This window comes from Solanum tuberosum, unplaced genomic scaffold (assembly GCF_000226075.1).
Source record: "Solanum tuberosum cultivar DM 1-3 516 R44 unplaced genomic scaffold, SolTub_3.0 scf00280, whole genome shotgun sequence".
NCBI lineage: Eukaryota > Viridiplantae > Streptophyta > Magnoliopsida > Solanales > Solanaceae > Solanum > Solanum tuberosum.
Window position 1 is genome coordinate 48,394 of NW_006239205.1, and position 22,367 is coordinate 70,760.

The following is a 22,367-nucleotide window of genomic DNA, read 5'->3' on the forward strand; positions in this document are numbered from 1 at the left end:
AAAATATATTTTCACTAATAATAATAATTTGAATTTCACCTTCACGCTTATTACAAATTTTTAGTCCTTCAAACTCATTCTTAAACATCTGCATACTTCTAAAATGCAATGTAGTGTAGTTAATGGATACTTTCCATTTGGTTTTGAAAAATTATTAGACACAATACTCATGTTCTTAATGCCTCCAACCACCGCAACTCTCCACACAAAATCTTACAACTCAAACTTACTTTTCATCATGAGCTATTGTTTTGTTTTCTTTTTTACTATTCCATTCTACACACATGCACTCTCTCGTGTTCTTCTACTCTCTAATTGTTTGAGTTTGCTGTTTTGAATTTCAAGTTAGCTATAATTGTCACGCCCCGAGCCTACACCCTGGGTGAGACTGGCACTCAAAAACCATTGTTGACCCCAAGCGAACCCTTGGTCTGGCTTAACTCATAGCAGAAGACTTAAATAATATGAAACAGTCTCAAAAGATAAACTCATGCAATAAACTTAGAATGTCTTAAAAGAAATATTCAACAAGCCAAAATGGAAACTCAAGTCTCAACAATACCCACTTAACTCAAGAAAGAAAGCCAATATTCAAGAACCCAATTCAAAATCATCAAGTTTCAACTTTCTAGAACAAATTTCGCTGAAATAAACATGATTGGCACGTGGGTGAACGAACCCAACGCTATGAAAGTCTCACATACCTCTTTAGGGATCAACCCTTGGCAAAACGACTTCGATTCCGCAAGAAATCTCCAAGAACGCCTTGACTTTTCTCCTCTTTTCTCTTCTCTCAAAGCCCTAGCATAATTCTTAATTGCGTAAACTGAACTAACTCAGTTTAGATCCCAAATAATTTACTAAAAATGGATTTATTTAATTGGGTAATGAAAAGACCAAAATACTCTTAGGTGACTTTCCTTATTCTGCCAGCCCGACTTCAAATGGGCATATCTCCCTCATACGAGTCGAAAACTAGCAAACTCGGTGGAGTTGGAAAGATAATTCAAAGACCTTTCCTTTGATATCTTGTAGCCCAACTAACTCATCATGTACTGGGAGTTATGGTCATCTGAAGTTGACCCAAAACTCATACTTAACATAACTTGCCAAATTTCATATTTTCATTATTGATCTTTCCAAAAATGATTTCTTTCTATTTCTAGTTTCTTTCTAAAGCGGAATGTTACAATATCTCCCCCTTGGGAACATTCGTCCTCGAATGAGATTACTCCTAGTAGGATAAGGGCGTAACATCTAACATTCAGCTCAAACACACAACAAGCAAATCTAACACATTCAATATATCAATTAAAGAGAACTAAGAAGAGAATTAGTACCTTGATCTGGAATTTCTCTGGGCTCAAAGAGATGTGGATATTTCTTCTTCATATCCTCCTCAGCTTCCCAAATAGCTTCCTCAACAAACTGATTTCTCCACAGAACTTTAACTTATGCTACTTCCTTGGTTCTCAACTTGCAAACCTAGCGATCTAGAATCTGAACATGAATCTCCTCATAAAACAAGCTATCCTTGTTACCAATATATTCAGTTAGTATTATTAGTGAAGAATCGCCCATACATTTTTTTCAACATAGAGATGTGAAACACTGGATGAACCTCTGCTAACTCTTGGGGTAGCTCTAACTCATAAGCTACACCACCAATCCTCTTGGATATTCTGCACGGACAAATATATTGGGGACTAAGTTTCCCCTTCTTACCAAATCTCATAACACCCTTCATGGGTGAAATCTTTAAGTATACCCAATTATTTACTTTAAACTCTAAGTCCATTCTCATAACATCAGTGTAGGATTTCTGCGACTCTGCGCTGTTTTCAACCTTTCTTGAATAACTGTCACTCTCCGAGCCTACACCCTGGGAGGGACTGGCACCCGAGAACCATTGCTGGCCCCAAGCGAACCCTTGGCATGGCTTACTTACTCAGCGGAAGACTTAAACTCAAGAAAATAAGTTTATATAATAAACTAGAATGTTATAAAAGAACATTCAACTGGACATTAAGGAAAACTCAAGTCTCAACATGGAATAACAACAATGAAAAGACTAAAGAAATTAACATCTGACTATCTATGAAGCCTCTAAAATAGCTGAGATAGATGTTGGGACAACCCCACAACATCCTAATGAACTAGCTAGAAAGCAATGAAAATAGATCCTCCGAAATGCAAGGAGGCTCACCGACTGACTTTGAACTGCTCACTGGATCAACAGTGCGCTGGAATGTCGATCCTAGTTACATGTGTCTGCATCATAAGATGATGCAGGCCAACTGGCATCAGTACATTGAATGTACGAGTATGCGAGTTGGAATGCTAAAACAACATAGGCTTGAAAGGAAATCTGAAAGAAACACTTACCTTGGCTCTTCTCAACTCATGAAAATACTTCTGTGGGAGTTTCTCTAACCGACAACCATCACATAAAAGCTATAGTGATGATATAGCGATCTACCTCACGCTGCCAGTGCATTCTATACCCGACCAGAGGTATAGGACCTGAACTACTAAGTGGATCTACTAGTCTATTGTGAAAAGGGTTCATCTAAAAAGTATGACCCTTTTCTACCCATGGTGGCTACATGGTTTTATGGAGACGTGAGTTATCTGAACTCATGCTCGCCCCCAATTTGGTGCTCAATACTATTCCCAAAATATACAAGCTCTTATGTTTTTAACAAAACATACTTCTTCTGTGATTTGAGATTAGCGCTCAAAACCTTAGCTCAAAGGCTATCTTGGAAATCTCAGTTTCCCTTATTGCTTCATTTAGAAAGCTATTACTCTTTTCTGAAAACTAGCCCAAAGGCTCTTTGGAAATCTCAGTTTCCGTTCTTTTTTAAATATGAAAACATTTTTAAATCTCTTTAGGAATACATAGTCCCCATATACTTCTTTGAAGAAAAGAACTTCAATTTACATCTTTACTGAACTCAAAACTTAAGTCTTAAAACAAGGTTAAAACATTTGTGAAAAACTCTTGGAAAACTTTAAGAACTTATCTAAACTTGACTATTAACTGATCTTGACTTGACTCTTAACTGATCCTTGAATTGAATTATCGATTCAAGGATTAAGATTTCGGTTTGGAAAGATCTCATGTTGTTTAGAAAATGATTTTAGATAGCTAAACGTGAGAAAAGACCAAAAATCAAGATTTGAAGGTGGGTCCGCGATGCGGAGGCATAATTAAATTTTGGTTTCGAAAACATCTTTTGAGGTAGAACACCTAGTGTCAGCTCCACAATGAGGAGCAGAATTTTTCAAAACTGGGCACTAGGCGCGCGATGCGCAGCCACCCCCTAATTTCGTCCGACGAAATTTCTTCTTTCGGTTCTTTTTCTCAAATTACTTTTAGATACAGATACCCAGCAAATGTACCTAAGAACCTAACTCAAAACGACTCAATGATGCGATATAACAAACTCAGAAACTTCCCAACTCAGTCAAATTCAAGAACAATATATGAATTCAAGAATAGATATCAAGATCATCAATATTCAAACTCTTTTAGGTCGAATCCAAACTGAAATTTATATGCTTGGCACGTGGGAGAACGATCCCAACGTTATGAGAGCCTCACATACCTGATAGAAGTAAATCCTTGGCGAAACACCAACTTTCTTGATCGATCTTGATGAATTTGCCCTTTTTTTTCTCATCTTTCTTTACTCTTCTCCTTTCTCCTTCGCCCTAGCGTGAAATCCCAAATTCTAAAACCGACTAAAATCTGATTTGACCCATATTAAACTCCTAAAAATGGATTAAAATAATAGGGCAATGAAAAGACTAAAATACCCTTAAAATTCTGGATTGGACATTTCCTTAATCCGACAGCCCAACTTCCAAAGGGCATAACTCACTCATACGAACTCAGAATTGCACAAACTTGGCGGTGTTGGAAAGATCATTCCAAGAGATTTCCAACCATATCTGGAACTACACCTAACTCATCCTGATCTAGGAGTTATGATCGTTTGAAATTGACCAAAAACTCACTTTAACTTACTTAAAAATTTCCAGATTTCCTTACTCTTTCCAAAAGTAACTATTTCCAGATTTTAAACTTCCTTCTAGTTCTTTCTAGTTGCGAGATGTTACAATAACTCTCACTTTCTCCTTGATGAACTAATTCTGGTCCTATCAACCCAGCTTCACCAACTTCAAACCATCCAATAGGAGATCTGCATCTTCTCCCATCACGAGCTTCATAAGGAGCCACCTGGATGCAAGAATGGTAACTATTGTTGTAAGCAAACTCAATGAGAGGTAGGTTATCATCCTAATTACCCTTGAAATCAATCACATAGGCCCTCAACATATCTTCTAAAGTCTGAATAGTGCACTCTGTTTGAACATCTGTCTGAGGATGAAAATCAGTACTCAAGTTCACCTTTGAACCCAAGCCTTTCTAGAATGACTTCCAAAATTGTGCTGTAAATTATGCACCTCTATCTGAAATAATGGAAACTGGAACTCCATGAAGTCTTACTACCTCTTGAATATATAACTTAGCATAATTCTCTGCTGAATGGGTAGTCTTTACCGGTAAAAAATAGGCAGATTTTGTCATTCGATCCACAATAACCCAAATCGAATCATGTTGCCTGCGAGACAGTGGAAATCTAGTAAAGAAATCCATATTGATCATCTCCCACTTCTATTCTAGAAGTTCTATATTTTGAGTCATACCACCGGGCCTTTGGTGCTCTACTTTAACTAGTTGACAATTCGGGCATTTAGTAACAAACCCAGCAATACCTTTCTTCATACTATTCCACCAATATTATTCTCTTAAATCACGATACATCTTTGTGGAACCCGGATGGATAGAATATCTAGAGCTATGAGCTTCTTCCATGATCCTCTCTTAGAGTTCATCCTCCCTTGGTACACACAACATACCTTGATACCTCAATACACCATCTCCCCCTTGTTCAAAAGTCAATACTTTTTGCTTATGAACATTTGCCTTCAATTCAAGCAAAATAGGATCTTGGTCTTGTTTTTGTTTCACTTCTAACACTAATGATGATTCAGCCCCATTCATCACCACTACTCCTCCTTTAGTGGAATCCATTATTCGAACTCCTAATCGTGCAAGTGTGTGCACATCCTTTGCTAACTCTCTCTTCTCTTCCTCAACATGGGTGGTACTACCCATAGACAACCTACTTAAAGCATCAGCAACCATATTAGTCTTACCTGGGTGATAGAGAATACTCATATCATAATCCTTGAGTAACTCTAACCACCTCATATGTCTGAGATTAAGTTCTTTCTGACTAAACACATATTGAAGACTCTTGTGATCGGTGAACACATCCATATGAACACCATAAATATAGTGACGCCATATTTTGAAAGCAAATACTATGGCAGCCAACTCTAAATTATGGGTTGGTAATTTTTCTCGTGAACCTTAAGTTGTCCGGAGGCATAAGCTATAACCTTGTCATTCTGCATTAACACTCAACCCATACCAACTCTGGACGCATCACAATATACCATAAAACCTTGCGTACCTTCTAGTAAGGTCAATACTTGGGCAGTAGTCAACCTAGTTTTCAATTCCTGAAAGATTTTCTCACAAGCTTCAGACCATTAAAACTTCACTGTTTTCTGAGTCAACTTAGTCAAAAGAGATGGAATAGATGAAAACCCTTCGACGAACCTTCTATAATATCGAGCCAACCCCGAGAAACTCCTAATATCAGTTGGAGATGTGGGTCTAGGCCAATTCTGCACTGCCTCTATTTTCTGAGTAATAACTCCAATTCCATCACCAGAAACAATATGGCCTAAGAATGCCACAGACTCAAGCTAAAACTCACACTTAGAGAATTTAGCATACCAACTCTTTATCCTTTAGAGTTTGGATAAAGTTTAGAGAACTACTCTGAGATGACTAGCATGATCTTCCTCATTTCTCGAATAGATTAGTATGTCATCAATAATACGATAACAAACATATCTAAATAAGGCTTGAATACTCTATTGATAAGGTCCATGAACGATGCAAGTGCATTGGTCAAACCAAAGGACATAACTATGAACTCATAATGTTGTCTTTGGAATATTACATTCCCTTACTCTCACCTGATGGTAGCCTGATCTGAGGTCTATTTTCGAAAAACAAGTTGCACCCTGAAGTTGATCGAAGAGATCATCAATTCTCAGAAGAGGATATTTATTCTTGATAGTAACCTTGTTCAACTGACGGTAATCTATACACATTCTAAGAGAACTATCATTCTTTCTCACAAATAAGACTAGAGCACCCCAAGGTGAGACACTTGGTCTAGGAGATCTTTCAACTGTTCTTTCAACTCTGTTGGTACCATTCTATATGGCGGTATAGATATAGGACGAGTATCGGGAAGAATATCTATATCGAAGTCTATTTATCTCTCAGGAAGGACTCCGGGAAGATCATCTAGAAAGACTTCTGGAACCTCTCTTACTACTGAAACTGACTGAATATGAGGTATCTCAACACTAGAGTCATTAACTTGGACTAAGTGATAGACACATCCCTTGAAAACTAACTTTCTCGCCTTAAGGTACGAAATAAAACAACCCTTAGGCACTGCTGAACTATTCTTCCACTCTATAACTGGTTCATTAGGAAACTAGAACTTAACAACTCAAGTTCTACAATCGATTGAGGTATAACAAGCATGAAGCCAGTCCATACCTAGAATGACATCAAAATCTATCATGTCCAACTCAACTAAATCAGTCATGGTGCTCTTGTGATTGACGAAAATGGTAAAATCACGATAGACTCTCTCTGCTAGAATAGACTCACCAACAAGTGTGGAAACACTGAAGGGCTCAAGAAGTTTCTCAAGAGGAACATCAAAATTCATCGCAATATAAGGAGTCACAAAAGATAGACTCGCTCCTGTATCTATCAAAGCATAAACATCAAAGTTAAAGACTTGGATTATACCAGTGACACTATCTGGCGAATTCTCTTGATCTTGGAAACTAGTGATAGCATAAAGATGGTTTGCTCCTCCGCCTAAACCTGAAGTAGCTCCTCTAGATGCAGCTCTGTCTGGTGGAGCAACTGAAGAAGATTGGGCTTTATTGCCCCCATTACCATTACCTTGCCTATTCTTAGGATACTCTCTCATAAAATGACCGTTCTGACCATACTTGAAGAAACCAGTGGAGCCAGCACGACACACCCCTAAGTGGCTCCTACCACACTTAGCACATGCAGGAGTCTTATTACCCCCTTGTGCCATACTACCCTGAGAATATGCAGGTCTAGCTCTGAAATTTTGTGAATTCTGATTATTGAACTCACTTTTGTTCCTTGGTGCAGGTGCACTAGTTGATGATGGAGCAAGTCCCTTTTGTTTCTATTGGAAAGATGACTGGTTGGCATTGCTCTTGTGCTTCCCGGACTTATTTCCTATCTTAGCTCTTTTGTTTCAAAATTCCTCTCTATCTTTCAACTTCTCTTCCTCAACCTGTTGCACATGGATTTTCAGCCTTGCTATGTCCATATCTCTAATTATCATAGTTGTCTTGCCTTCCTTACTTGACAGACGAGACAACCCAGCAACAAACAAACTCATCATGTCTCTTATGTCAGCAACCATCTCTGGAGCATAGCGGAAAAGTTGGGTGAACTACAGACAATACTCATGAACACTCATAGATTCCTGCTTAAGAGTAAGGAATTCTCATACCTTGGCTTCTCTCAGTTCACGGGGAAATAAACGCCCCAAGAAGGCCTCCTCAAACAAAGCCCAACTCATAAGTGGTGCACCTTCAGCTGTATTCTTTTTCCACTGATCAAACCAGATTCTAGCGATACCCTTCATTTTGTAGGCAACTAGTTCCACCCTCTCAGCATAAAAAATATGCATAATCTCAAAAGCTTTCTGAAGCTCTTCAACAAAGTTTTTTGGATCCTCAGTGACACTTGAACCAGTAATGCTTGGAGGATTCATACTTAAGAACTCACGAATCCTTGAAGTATCAGCCACTTTCTGTCGATTCTCTCTCTGTCTAACTTGATTGGTCACAACTTGACTTAACATCCGGATAGCTTCACGGAACTGAACATTGGTGACCTCTCCTTGGGGTTGCACTTCTGGTGCATTTGTTACCCCTTGATCCTGTGGTTCAACATTTCTCCTAGCGGGACTACCTTTCCGAGAATTGAAATCCTGCATGACCAGCGGCTAGTGTCTTGACTATATCTTTTTGTACAAAATATATTTTGCGGTGATCCTTGTTTGTTTGCAACCCTAAGAGATGTATCTACATCTTTCATGAAGGTTATAAAGTCTAGTTCTGCCATTTTCCTTTTCAAATCTAAGATGCAACATGAGGTACTAGGCTGGCCAGATTCCCTGTTTTGGGAGCATAGTTGTATTTGTACATGCTAGGCTTACTTATGATGATGATCCTATTTTACGTCAACATTACTGAGCTAATAGAAGTTAAATAAGTTATGTAATTGTATTTCTAAGGTTGATATACTCGTGAACAAGTTGAGGTATGTGGGTTGATTGTGGAAACCTTCCTTTCCACAAGTCCAACCATTTATCCTCTATTTTACTTCAAGTTTATGGGTCCTTATGATCATTTATGAACTCTTGAATTATGGAATTATTACTACACATCCTATTATGGTCTATTTTTGTATATTATCATGAAATGGAATGATTATATGATGTTTATGGTTTTCATGCCTCAATGATCAAATTATGAAGGTTGTTATATATGTATATATATATGTATGTTGTTGGTGGGCTGATATATATGTATTTCGGAATTGGTTGGACTTGGTACTCTTGAAGTACATGATTTCATTGACATGAACAATAGCCCATTATGTGTTTGATAAAATGCCATTTATAGAATTCTTATGAAATGGAAGGTCCAATGTACGTCCTATGAGTCGGATGATTATATAAGTATTGAAATAATGATGAAATGGATACATGTATATGATTTTCTCTATATAGTGTGTGAGTCGATCAAGCCTAGCTCGGGGGGTTGTAGGCCCGGGTAACCGTATCGAGGGGTTTGTACCTTGGTTGCCTAGTACGGGGGGTAGTAGGCCCGTATAACCGTATCGAGGGGTTGGTACCTTGGTTGCCTAGTACGGGGGGTAGTAGGCCCGTATAACCGTATCGAGGGGTTGGTACCTTGGTTGCCTAGTACGGGGGGTAGTAGGCCCGTATAACCGTATCGAGGGGTTGGTACCTTGGTTGCCTAGTACGGGGGGTAGTAGGCCCGTATAACCGTATCGAGGGGTTGGTACCTTGGTTGCCTAGTACGGGGGGTAGTAGGCCCGTATAACCGTATCGAGGGGTTGGTACCTTGGTTGCCTAGTACGGGGGGTAGTAGGCCCGTATAACCATATCGAGGGGTTTGTACCTTGGTCCCTAGCTCGGGGGGTGGTAGGCCCGGGTAACCACATTGAGGGGTTTGTACCTCTTTCGCCTCTCCAAGGGGGTGGTAGGCCTTGGAAATACTATATTGATGGTCACTCGCCACACATGTACTACGCCCCACTAACTATGAATTTTTTTTATGTAAGCATCATTATACATATCATCTCATTAGTATGCTATCTATCGGGTATGATTATGCATTTTTCCTATGATGTCCATCTATTGTAGCATTGCATTGCATCCCATATACTTAGTACATTCAAACGTACTAATGCATACTCTATGCCTACATGATGTCACCATGTAGGGACCGGAGCACCGCTTGACCATCCTCCTCCGTGTGGCTAATACGATTTCCTATCAAGGTTATTGGTGAGTCCTCCATTCCGGGGACGTTGCTCATGATCTTTTGCTATGTATAAGACTTTTTCTTTTTAGTTATGTTTTGTCTATGAGGGTGAGCCCGGTAGTTTGTCTTGGCCCCCGCTAAGTACTCATGTTTAGAGGTGGTGTTGGACAAGTTGTGTATTATGCTTGAGCTTGACTCATCTATGGTATTTATATATCATTTCTTCTTTTTTTCTCTTGTTTCCTTAGTCCCGATTTCCCCCTTTGATTATACTTATTGCTTATAGCCATTTTAATTGCTTCCGCGACCAAGGATGTGTAATGATACGCTATGAGGCTTGTTTGGGGTCCCTTTGGGTTCCCCATTCGCCGGTCACGTCTAGGCCCTAGGCTTGGGTCGTGACACTCAGACAACTCTTCGTGGAGGCATGATCTAAAAGACACGCGCAAGCACGAATTAGTAGAAACTTTTTAGAGATAAACTCTATCACACGAAAAGAGTATGAAAGAAGTGAGATAGTTCCTAAATGTCGCAGCCTTCTAATTATAAATGTGACGCGCTTCACACCGATAACTAAAACTCTACTGACACGACTTCATAGACTCCTTAGGACTCTTGAACTCTATGCTCTGATACCAAGTTTGTCACGCCCCGAGCCTACACCCTGGACGGGACTGGCACTCGAGAACTATTGTTGTCCCCAAGCAAACCCTTAGCCTGACTTAACTCATAGCGGAAGACTTAAATAACATGAAACAATCTCAAAAGATAAACTCATGCAATAAACTTAGAATGTCTTAAAAGAAACATTCAACTCGCCAAAATGGAAACTCAAGTCTCAACAATCCCCACTTAACTCAAGAACGAAAGCAAATACTCAAGAACCCAATTCAAAATCATCAAGTTTCAACTTTGTAGAACAAATTTCACTGATATAAACATGATTGGCGCGTGGGTGAACGAACCCAACGCTATGAAAGTCTCACATACCTCTTTAGGGATCAACCATTGGCAAAACGACTTTGATTCCGCAAGAAATCTCCAATAACTCCTTGGCTTTTCTCCTATTTTCTCTTCTCTCAAAGCCCTAGCGTAATTCTTAATTGTGTAAACTGAACTAACTCAATTTAGACCCCAAATAATTTACTAAAAATAGATTTATTTCATTGGGTAATGAAAAGACCAAAATACCCTTCTAAAATTCGAGTGACTTTCCTTATTCATCCATCCCGACTTCAAACGGGTATATCTCCCTCATACAAAGTTGAAAACTAGCAAACTCGGTGGCGTTGGAAAGATAATTCAAAGACCTTTCCTTTGATATCTTGTAGCCCACCTAACTCATCCTGTTCTAGGAGTTATGGTTGTCTGAAGTTGACCCAAAACTCATACTTAACATAACTTGCCAAATTTCAGATTTTTCATTCTTTCCAAAAATGGTTCTTTCTAATTTTTAGCTCTTTCAAATAGCGGGGTGTTACAAAAACACCAACATTTCTGGATTATTGAAGACAAAATTATTTTTGAGTTAATGGTTATGAATTATCCATATTGGGTTTTGGTTCTGGCATAAGGTGAAAAAAAAATCTACAGTGTATTAAAGCTAGGGCTTCAAAAAATAATTTTTTTTTAATTTGCATGACTTCCATTGAGTTTCATTAAATGGGGTTTTGAAATTGCGATTTTTCATTTACTTTGTCTCTGCTTTTTATTTACATAATCATGACTTGGTGTTGACGGTTATATGATTTAAAGATCTTTTACATCTCCTTTAATTTATTAAACTTGCCTTAATATATAGGCTAATGTTGATTTTTTGTGGAATTTTGATTTCTTTGGCATATAGAAAATATACATATATAGTTTAGGAATCAATTAAATACATTCAAAGATTTTTTACCGAATTAATTTCACTAGGAGAAATAGACATGAATACTTTTATAATATAATTTGCATAATGTTTTCACCAACCTTAATTATAAACAACAAAAACAAAATGGTGTACAAAATTTTCATCCCTAATAAAAAAATACTTAACATTTCTCCATGAAATACCCATCTGAAAAAGATAAATATATATAAAAAAAATTATTGGTGCGATGTAGAGTTTAAATTGTATACATTTTCAAATTAAATAGTTTAACATGACAATAATATTTTTTATATTATCTTTCATATGAGACTTGTTTTTGTTTTATTTTTAATAGTTGCCACAAGGGCAAGATTTTTATTATTAATCCAACCAACAATACAATCAAAGCAACAAAAAAAAACTAAGAGGGTTGGTCCAATCGGATTAGTCCATACAAAGTGTATTTGGCCCAAATAGGTCAAAGATAGCTAAAAATTAAATCCCCCTGCATGAAAGGTAGAAAGCCATTTCCATGTACTAGATTAGGAAACTTGCATAGTCTCCTCTCTGATTATCTAGGCTTTTGCCACCCCTAGCTTTTCCTCTCTGACGAAGGGGGTATCTTGAAGGGGGTATCTTGTTTGCTTCATTCCTCGTGTTTGAGATCTAAGCGGTTTTCATTTGGAGATAAATCTGGAACTTCTTTTTTTCCCTTTGTTTTCAAGTATTTCCTATTATCATTTGATAAGTTATTTTTCTCATTTTGATGAAGTTTATTTTTCTAAAATAATAATATGAATTAACTGAAAAAAAATATTTTTTGAAAAAGTATTTCCCAAACACACTCTCAGTTTGTCACGACTCAAGACTATCCTCCAGTCGTAACACAATACTTAGAACCACAAGTGACCCAAGCTAACCCATGGTCTAACATACACTATGATTCATACAAATAATAACTGAAGATAACTTATGTGGAAGCTAAACTAAATCCAAAACAACTTAATAGTCTAAATAGAATTCATTTGAACAAATAATAAAGCTAAAACATTGTCTAACTGTTTGAAAGCCTCTACTAAAATGAGTTGTTGGGACAAGCTTCCAACTAACTCTAACTATCTGAAACTGAAATATTAACATAAAGGAACAACAATAGCTCTTGTCCTTGAAAGATGAGGACTCACCAAGCTCATTTGTTGAGATGATACAACAATCCTACTATTTGTGAGTTGGATAATGAGAGTATGAATCTATATTATAATACAATATAGCGCAAAAGAATATGCGTCTAGTACTTTGAATATATTGAATGTGTGAGATAGACATAATAATCTATCAAGTTGAACATGATAAATCTAAGATGATGAACTGAATATAAAACAGAAATAAATTAGATGATTCAATAACCAAGTAATAATTATAAGCATGTAACTAATCAACATTGTGCTGAGTAAATTGAAATACAAGGTCATCAAATATCTGAGACTGAGCTGTGGGAGATACTATTAATCGACATACTCCATCTGAGCCAAACGGAGTCCAACATATACCCTAGTTGAAAGAGTACTTTATACTTTGTCGGGATACGAACATTATTACTAAGCTGATGTCCAAAAAGGACTAAGATGTCAGTCCTGATCTGACATGTGACCCTTAAAACCTACGTTGTCACGTAGTTCTAAGACTTAAGGATTGCTACTAAAGGTTTCAGTCCTAATTGACGGGTGAGATTTCATCCCTATGTCTGCTTGGTGATAAGTAATACTCCCAACTGAATTATATTGGTAAACCACATAATATTGATAATACCGAATAGCTCAATAATTGAAATTTGAGACTGAAATAATAAATATTTTATTTGAAATTATCATATACATGTGGAACTGAAAGATTGAAGGTACAACTTATCATAACAAATTTTGTCATCCTGGATGAAATATGTAAGTTAAGCAACACAATTTCAAAGATATGAGTTTTCCCTATTCCGAGGGCTTGCGAAAATAACCATATAAAAATATTAAATTTTAGGTACAAACATGTATTTATGGGCTATTCATGAAGAAAAAAAATGAAATAAGATGTTATTCATGCTTTTTATATGAACCCTAGGCTTTGTAGAATTCGATTAACCGAAGAATAAGATTTTATTTGGGATTTAATGGATGAAAGGTATCCATCAATGAAATCCCACATATATGGAATAGAAACTCATGCTAAATTTTAGGAATTCTTGGAGAAAAGTTTTGGACTTGGATTTTTTATAGCTTGAACTTGAAAAACCCTTCTATGGAGTTCTTGCAAATGAAGTTTGTCGTAGCATATGAAATCTGAATGAATAACGCTTTTCGTAGAGATTAATGGACGTGGGCTAGGATTATGGGATGAGAAAAAGATTAAAAGAAAAAACACCCCTCTTAGAACGTGAAAAGAAGAGAAAACAAAAAGAAAGAATTTCGAAGAAATGTGCACGCGCAACGCGTGGCGGATCGCACAAGATACGTAGAGCCCAGTAAAATGGGCATAACTTTTAGCACAAAACTTGGATTGACGAACAGTCGAAGGCATTGAAAAGAAGGCTTCATGACCTTTTATTTTCTTGGTATTGGGACATAAACACTCTTCATATACTAAGATTCCCTTAAACCTTAGTTCACATCCAATATACTTCCCACAATTAACACAATGGTATCTCTATGTTATAGTGTTTTCATGGAAGGAGAAGTCAAAGAAGTAATTTGAAAAGGTAAAGAGCCGGTTGAGTCAAGATTTTTATTAAGAGACGGGAAAGATAATATAAAAATATTTACATATAATATTGTACATAAATTTAAAAAAATTAAACTTTTCTACCTAAATTTAGTTAGTGATAGTGTGTTAATTGACACTCCTTTGACCATATTAGCCCTGGGTAGGATTAGTAAGACCCTTGTAAAGTTTAAAGTGTAATACATGTATTAGTAATACATGTATATTAATTATGAAAAAAATTATGCATTATTTTATGTATGGAGTAAAGTTTTGTTATTCATGTATTATTTATTCCACCTTCTATACTGCATAAAATAATGCATAAATTTGCTCAGAACTTGTGCATATATTTTGAATGAGGGTTTGTAAATTGTAAATCAAAAAATATTTATTGATTTTATTCATGAATAGCGTTTATATGGGTGAAATTGATTTATGCTATGTAGCTCGAATTGATTTTTGTCAAAATATTAAAAAACGAATGCCTTTATAATTTGTTTGATATGCTATATGCAGTTATGATAATATTAATAATTAAAAAAATATTAATTTTATTTGGTAATTGAATAAATTGTTAAATAATTTTAAAAAAACTTACAAAAAATTAAGCAAATTGGGTGATGACCTGTTATATAGCCAATTTTAATCAAACCCATCCCAATCCAAGTAGCTTTTAAGTTTTAAGTATGGTTGGATAAATGTGGAGCTGAGCCGATTGTTGTTTTCCCGAATTTTATAGATTTTTTTAAAACTATATATTTGTACCTAAAAATTTATTAAATATATATAAATTCTATATTTTCAACTCATCCTTTTACACTTGACGTCATTATAAAATTTAAAACTATGAGTAAGTTTAAATTTCAGATTCATTTCTAACCTAATTAAGAAATAATTCATTTATTATTTTTGCCCATTTAAATCAATTCAAATCCAGCTCTCATTTTTCACCCACAAAGAAACATCTCATTAACTCACATTCAATAGATATATAGGTACATAATACTTTATTGAAGCAATTAATAGGTATATTATATTTTGTTGGAGCAATTAATAGGTACACAATTTTTTATTTAAACAATTAATAGGTACATAATATTTTATTCAGCAATAAGCTATAAGTACAGGTGTTTGCAGATTCTACACACAACACTTCAAGTAGATAATATTTTTATGTTCGTTTTAATTTATTTATCTTATTTTTTATAGTCCATTTTTAAAAAAATTGTTCTTTTTTAGGACTCTTTAATTCTAATTTTCACAAAGCATATAACATGTTTATAACCACAAGATTGAAGTAAATTTTGGTACAATATTCTTACATATATTTAGTTTCAGGCAACAAGATTCCAAAATCTTCTTTATTTACTGAGACTCCTTGAGTTATTATTAAATAAAATGAGAATCAAATTAAAATGCATAGGGTATTAATAATCCAAAACATATGTAGGATTTTATTAGCTACTACTCAATATAGAAATCTTTAATAAGAGGATTTTAATTGTTCAATTTATTGACTACCTAAATAAAAATTAAGTAGGCGAGGATTTGATTACTCATATTGTAATAAAAATTATGATTCAATTTCAAATAAGTTAAAGTTGATTATATAAAACTACTTTTTTTATTAGTTAAGATACTATTTTTTTTTCATTTAGAGCTTATAGGTCTGAATATTGTTCTCTTGAGTAATCAATCTTAGTTGTATTTTGAAGGTAAGGTGAGATCCCTTTCGTGTAATTTACTATAAAAAAATGTCTTTTAAAAAAATATTTTTAGAGAAAACATCTTTTAAAATAAGTCGATTTAAGAAATTTAACTAAATAGATCAATAATAACAGCAAATCTGACCTAGTAGTAGCTAGGGGTGTGCATTTGGTTTTTCGGTTTGGATTTTTCGGTTTTTGGTCTGTAAAAGTGTAACCCAATCCAATCCAAAATAAATTTGGTTTGGTTTGGTTTTCCTTTATTCAGTTCGACTTTTTTCGGTTTGGTTATTCGGTTATGTCAATAATTAATAACATAACCAAAGTAATAATATTGATTCTCTTAAATATACTTTATAATATAAATAATAAGTAAAACTTAAAACACAATACTTATAATTATACCTATTATAGATGTTCAAATATAAAATATAAGTGTAAACATGATGAAAGACAATAACCAAAAAGGGACAAAAGTGGTTAACTCCAACTTAATTCTAAACCTAAACATTTATATATATATATATATATATATACACACACAAATATAATTCGGTTTTTTGATTTTTATTTTTCAAAATCCAAAACCAAACCAAACAACCAAATAAAGTAATTTATTAATCCAAAACCAATCCGAAAAACCAAAAAACCAATCCAAATAAAAATTCGGTTTGATTTGGTTTGGTTATTCGGTTTAATCTGAATAGTGCACACCCCTAGTAGTAGCAGCAACAACAACAACAACCATCGAATAGTAGCCATCTAGTAATAGTATAGTAGTATAATCAACATGGGTTGTGGCGTAGTGGTGAGTCTGTTTCATCCTAAATCATCATAGGTCTCAGGTTTGAACCCTGGGTATAGAGAAAATCTTGTTTGGAGAGCCAACACAAAGATTTAATGTGGTTCGGTTAATCAACCTATATCCATAAAAGAGATGAGCAATCCACTATAAATATGGCAATACAAAATATAGAAAGAAACAACCTCAACCAATTCACTCGGAATACAAGGAGGTTCACACAAGTGATAACGTATCACTTGTGTCCGACAAATTCCCCATTTAACCAAAACTCTCAAAGACCCTCGGACTACATTGTTAGTGTTAATTAAGTTAGAAGGAAATAACCTCTATTTATAGAGTCCTAAACCTTTTCCTACAAGAAAAGGACTAGCCACTCCCAAACCTTTTCATAAAAGGAAAACCTATTTATGGTAAGAAACTCAAGGCAAATAATACCCAACAAATCTCCCTCTTGACCTAAATTTCTGACAAAATAAATTTGTCCACCTTCTTCACATAATCTTCAACAACTTGCATCTCTTCTCCATCATCTCCTCCATCAAATCTACGTCTCGACACAGAGAACCTCTCTGAAACAATTTTTCCAACAAAATTCTTCATTACTGTCAAAAAGATTGCGGCTAGAACTACGTACACTTGCCAAGATGAACACCCGATTTTTAACCTGGTTCAATCATCGATTATCAAACCACTGGACCTGGCTCCATCATTGAATTTGATTATTGCTACCACTTGTTAGGACCGAAAATAATTAGGTGTCATGTGGAAGCTAGCAAAGCAAACATCAAAATACCATGAGTAAGAAGACAAACGAGAAATATACCAAAAGACCAAATTGTCAATTCTTTTGGTGGTGTTTCATCTTCTAATGAAGTTCTTCCTCAAGTCATGAAGGTAGTAATTACTTTCTTTGAGTTTGAGCATAAAATATGAGAAGTATTTGAGATGATATAAAGAGTCTAATGATCGAAGCCCCAATTGAACTAACCATCATTATAATTTCTTTTTCGTTTCCTAAAACTTATTTGAAGTCCCCAGTCATTTTCCTTACTCGAAGTTCTATTCAATTCAGCTTTGTTTGTTTGTGCTTTAATTAAGGAAATTTCTTTCTTATCAGCTAGAACCAATAAAATGCTATGTGTCTATTGAAGTGATACAATACATGACATGTAATATAATATTGATTCTAGATTAAATGACCAAAATATCCATTGACATTAAACATACATGTTGAAACTTGAAACTCTCCTTTCTACTTATTTACTAGAAGGATGACACCCGTGCATCGCATGGGCCCAACATGTTATTAAAATGAGTAAATTATAATTAAGAATTCTCTATACAACATTGGTATAATATTGTTACAATATTTGCAAAAATAATGCTAACTAAAACTCAATCGAAATTAAGATTACTGTCAATCCTCCTATTTTTGCAAAATGGAAATTTAGGTAAGTGTTTTCTAAACATATGTATATTACCAAAGGCTTCACCTGTCAATACCGACCAGATCAACTCTTTGTACATATTTGATTTACAATTGGCAAGCTTCACCATTGGTTTTTTGTATGAACATCAAGCCCAACTTTTTGTAGTTCTATTCAACCTTAAAGTTATAAGCACTCAATCAATATTTTTTAATGGCTGCTACACATTCAAATATGAAAGTTAGGTAGTTCTAAAACAAAAAGTTCATTTCTTACTTTGGGCCGCCCACAGTTCACAATCAAATCAGACCTTAAGTTTGTATAACATAATATTACTTTAATGTTGTATAAACCACTAAGAAAATTCTTTTACTACATTTAACATATAATACAACAGCTTAGTCTTCAAGAGCTCATGCTCTACCTATCCTTATGCTTCTTAATTTGGGGACGTAGAAAGAGCACATACTAAAAATGTCTGCTTCTCTTCGTCTCACGTACATCTCATATACAAAACAATTTACCAGAAGAAGAGGGAAGGATTAATACCCAACAAACAAAGATTACAAATAAAGTTTAATTAAGAAATAAATTTGTAAACTAAGCTCAAAAAAATAATACAGTAAGTAACAAAGTCTAAATGGTTGCATACCCTTTTCATAACTGCTTCTTGCAATTAACTCCACAACTTCTAGCAATGGCTAAAACATTGAAGATCTAACTAAAAATAAGGTAATAGAGAAGGAGGAGGTACCACAATTATTGTTGCCTTGTTATTAATCCACTATATCCAGTTAGATACAAAAAGATATCGTGAACAATAGAAATAGAGAAAATGATAAACCAGTGAAGAAAATCTAGTAGAAAATACACCTACCTGATCGGTAGTAACAATAGCATAATTCTCATTGGAGTTGACAGGAATTCATTGGAAACGAAAATTGATTGTCCTTTAAGCTTCAATCTTCATAGAAAATTATAATGAGCCCTATCAATGACTAAGTTTGTTTTAAACTGAAATGAACTAAGAGATGCACAATAAACACTAAGAAAGAAGGATTACCTTGCATAAACATAAGTGAAAGTTTCACATTCTTCTGAGTTCCTCAGCCAACATCAGTCGATGTAATATCACATTTAAGATAGACGTCCCCATCTAGTCTACAAACGTCGATCAACCAAATCAATCAAAAAAATAAGAAGAGTGCATGAATCCATTAATTACCCCTCAAAATCAACTAATGTACAATTAAATAAGCCTGAAGAAGGATGCACTATAAGCAGGGGTCTATGTTCATGAAAGAGGGTTTCACACTATTTGATTTGTTTCTCAACTAAAGGTGCATGTCAAATTAAATAGTCAATAGTGCCTCAAACATTATATCTTAACCATTTTTGAATTCTTCTTTAACATAATTTCTTCTGTATAAGTTATAGCTGAACCAAGTCATATTTGAAAGATTACCAATTCACAAATCTGAATCATTTTATCAAATTCAGCCCATCTCACAACTGATAAAAAAAATTAGCACAGTCGATCAATCAGTAGTACACAAAAGAAATAAAAAAAGTAGTACCCAAAAGAAATAACAAATAACTCATTACTATCATGTAGATCTATTCAAATCAATGGCCTTTTCTTCTGAACCCTAATTTTAAACCAAGGAAATAGAAATGATTTGAGGAACATAATAAAATAATGTGTGAAATAATCAGCTTTAACTTGTAGAGCATTTGTCAAAAGATAAAAGAAGTGTTCAATTAAGTTGGGGATATTATGAAGCACCGAAAATAATTATGTCGCGAAGAAGAGACCACCCATGAAGAAGGTTAAGGAACTCATTAGTGTCATCTCTGCTGTAAATTCTTTTTCCTTCTTCCAAAGACTCTGACACTGTTAACAGCCACGACATATGCATATTCCATCGTTTTTGTTGGAAACAAAACTGGTTTCCCTGTTACACTCCCTCGCTAGAAACCTCCAACATGTTTGTTAACCTTTTCCTCCTCTTATGTGAAATACACCCAAAAAATTTTCAATCAACCAGTAAAACAATAGATATTTATAGGTATAATTAGAGAATGAGAAATTTACCGATTTAAACTAAGCAACAACTTCAAAATTCCAACTTGAATCTGGGTAAGTCAAAGAGAGCTAAGAAAGAGAACTACAGAAGGACATAAATAGAGTAAGAAAAATTTTATTCTGTAAGAGGGAAAAATTTTAATATGGTTGAGGCCCAACCAACAATAGTTGTGTGAGGCTCCATTTAATTTTTGACACTTGAATTTGTGGGCCCATTTTAACACCACACACTCTCTCGCCTTATTTTTTTCCAAATTCCCCGCTTTTCCCTCCAAAATATTTTAGCTCCTTGTTCAATATTCCTCTCTTTTTCATAGTTATTTTTTTAATTCTTTGTGCTCTTTATTAATTAGTAACTTGATTAGCTCTTTCTTTCCCATTAATCATTTCTGTCCCTCAACTAAATCAATTTACTAAATTGCCACCTCTCAACCAATTCAACTAAAATATAATTATTCCTCGTAGCCTTAGAAAAAACAATCTTTTAAATTTTTATTTTACATCTCAAAAAATTGAATCAAATTCCTAGGATACCTTTAAAAGATAATTTTGAATGAGGAATTCACACACACTTTATATTTGTATTAAGAAGTATTCACTGAATATAGAAAATCGAACTAGATAAAAATTTAGTCAAATTGATTATTTCTTTTACTTCAATTTATTTTCTTTTAATTTTTAAAAAATTGACATAATCAGTTTTGATTTCAAAGTAAAATAATCGAAAAATCACCAAACTGATTATAAAATATCTCCCTCTTTATATATATATATATAGTGTGTATGTTGTGTAAGATTAAAGTTTTACTCTTTTTATTTGTAATCTAGTTACCTTTTTATAAATTTAATTCTATTTTTTCACTTTCTAGTTTGATTTGTAATTTTATTATGATGATTTTAAAATTTGATTTTATGTTCAAAATCACTTGTTTTTAGTCCTTTAATTATTCATTATTAGTTAATTCAACTGTCATCAATCAGAACTAAATATTTTTTAAAAAATTATACCGAAAAAAGTTTACCAATGAGTAAGTGAGAGCATACCTATAAGTATTCTAAAATCACTCGTTCTTCAATTTTTTTTAGAAATATTGTACTTGGTGTTGCACTTATTATTGAAATTTAAGTTAAAAGTCAAAAAAAAAAATCAACGAAAAAAATATATAAATCAAGAAAAGAAGACTATAATTATAATGGAGTTTAATTTTTTGATCATATTAACAATCACGGGAAAAAAAGGCTAAAACTTGAATTGATATTAATTTACATATTTCTATTTGACTTTAGGAAAATAAAAATTTAAGACTATTAAAAAAAAAAAAAAGGTAAAATACTTATTATGAGGAAAAGGGAGGAATTTGAAAAAATGAAGGTGAGAGAGTGTGTGGTGTTAAAATGAGGCCCACAAATCCAACTATCAAAAATTGAATGGAGCCACACACAACTACTGTTATTTTGCCAAGTGGATTTTGGGTCCCACTTATAGAAAATGTGCTAAAAGCTCCATTTCTTTCTCTTTCTCCTGTTCCGTATCTTCTTCTTCTCCTTTTTTTTTCTTTCCGTTTCTTCATAAAATTTTATTATTTTTCTTATTAAATATATTTATTCATCAAACTTCGAAACTTGATTGCTTTGCTCGTGATTTAGTTTGGATCATTTTTTATCAAACGAAAAATAATTTAATTAATTTAATTTTTCAAAAGTTAAAATCAAGTCAAATTAATTAAGTCGATTTTTCATCACTTTAATTTGTTTTAATTTTTCTTGCTATTTGGTTTTTGTGGACTTCTCAAAAATATACAATAAAATAAAATTTTGGTAAGGTATATATAGGATCCTTCCAAAAAAAATATGATAAATTATTTCCAACGATTTTACTATTTTCTTACAAAAATTAAAGATTTAACGACGATATATTAGGATGTCTTGTTAATATTTGATTTAA